Source organism: Limulus polyphemus, unplaced genomic scaffold, assembly GCF_000517525.1.
Source record: "Limulus polyphemus unplaced genomic scaffold, Limulus_polyphemus-2.1.2 Scaffold5560, whole genome shotgun sequence".
In the NCBI taxonomy this organism is placed as follows: Eukaryota; Metazoa; Arthropoda; class Merostomata; order Xiphosura; family Limulidae; genus Limulus; species Limulus polyphemus.
In genome coordinates, this window is record NW_013671170.1 from 1 (window position 1) to 2,249 (window position 2,249).

Genomic DNA, 2,249 nt, shown 5'->3' on the forward strand with positions numbered 1-2,249 from the left:
ACTTGCGCTGTCGTAACAATATATATAAAGACGAAATGTATGTTTGTTTGCACCCTAACTCTCTCGAGCCTATTTGGCCAATCTCAACCAAAATTTGTATGCAAACACAAAGAACTATGGGGAATGTCCTAAGGGGACCAATATTGAACTTAGCCCTATTTCTAATTTGTAAAACCTGTTGGTTAATTACTCCCAGCCTATTAAGTCAATCTCAAACAATCTCGGCAGGTTAATGTTTTATAAAAAGAAACATAGTTAAAACCGCATAGGCGACAAAGATATCAGAAATAAATAATAGAGTGAACAATCGCAAAGTTTTTTTATATGAAGAAGGATAACACTTCGAGCTAGCATTCCTCGACAGGTCCTACAGTTACTTTTTTTGCTGACAGATAACTATCATGTAGCAATCTGCCCAGTACTTCTAGGGAACAACTGAAAAGCTTGTTGTTTGTCACTCCATCTTTTTACGTAGGAAACAATCTCAACATAGGTCTAATGTGTTTCGTTTAGTATACTTAGCCAACCTAATCAGATATTGAAAGTGATTTTTTAAAACTTAGCACAGATGATTGTAGTAATATTGGCTGTGTAAATGTATTTTGTTAGTTACGGGCATATCAATAATAATCTACGTAGATTATGAGGTCATGATAACTGAAGTGATCCTTGAGTGGTATTCCTGTAATCAGTGGTAGTAAAAGTGTAGTATTTTCCCTGAAACATGTACAATATATTGATCAGACCCTTTATTCAAATCTTCCTAAGCAATTGTTCTTTTTGAAAGGTCCTGTTAATAGACTACATCTGTCCAGAAAGAATTTTGGACATTTCAAGATCAATTTTTCCAGGTTGTTCAAAAGTTATCAGATAGGAACTTGACTGCAGTTGTGAGTTTCGTGAATTGGAAACAAAAAGTAAAGCAAAGTAAGATTGTATGTGGCCATATGGAGAGAACTCCAGTTGGGATGTAATATGACATCATCATAGTTAACCTGGAATTTAAGATGTGTGGACATGATGTTTATGGTCTTCTAACAGGAATGGAGTCCAAATATCATCCAAATCTAAGCTTTAACCATGGTCAAGAGTTGGATGACGAGTCTTGATATAAAATGCTTCTTCAAGTTTTCCAGTGTTTCTAGGTGTCCAGTATCTGTAGTTGGTTCCAGCTGATGATGTGACTGGTGTTGTAACTGTACTAAGATAATGATAAAGAAGTATGAAGCTTCTTGATGTTCTCTGCCTTTTTCACCTATGTAGGATTTTTTACAAGAATAAGGTATTTTGCACATAACATTGATCAGTTTATATTCACTTGCCAGATTTTTTATTTTTGTAAGGGAATTTCTTAATGTCTTGCCAGATTTGAAATAGACTTTGATGTTGAATTTTTAAAAAATCATCTAAAAAACTTCCTATACAGATGCAGTTCATTAACAGTCCTTTTCAAGTATACTGTTCCCTGTCTAAACCTTCTCTCAAACAAGAGTTGTTCTTTTTGTGTTGTACTACCCTCACCATCATAATCTCTGTATAGTGACAACCTTGTCACCAATACCTTTATGTATTCTGGAAATTCAAACATAATGGTATCTAATTTCTTTAAGCCTGACATCAATGACTTTGACAGAATTCTTGTACTGCATCCTTTGTACCTAACATTTATAACAAACATTCTGTAAACAAATACACAGCACCTTTCAGAAACACAGAATAAACTTAAAAGTTGAAGTATTTAAGTACATTTTCACAAGAAGAAGTAAAGTTTACCATTATTGGATTGTTCTTATAAAGTGATAAAATGTAGCTTTCTCCTTTTTCTGAGTTGCTTGATGCATTTTATCACACCTACCTCCAATCAAATACATTTAACTATGAATTTACAGCTTTCTTTAATCATACAAATAGGTTTAACTTGGTGAGAAACAACTGGGAATACTGAGGTACATCTGTTTACTCAGTAAGTGAAGAGTATTAAATCTTTTCTTATTGTATATACTTAACCATTAAGAGAACCACTTGTATATGAACTAAAATTATTTTTTTTAATAACCAATTTTCATATTTTGTAACAGCACAGATACTTTTTGGTATTTCCATTCACATCAAGACTCATTATACTTCAAAATACCGTTTTTTTCAGTGTATAAGATGCGCATTTTTACCCAAAAATTTGATGTCAAAATCTGCTTGTGTCCTATACACCAAAGGTATGAATAACATATATGTATATATATATATACAAT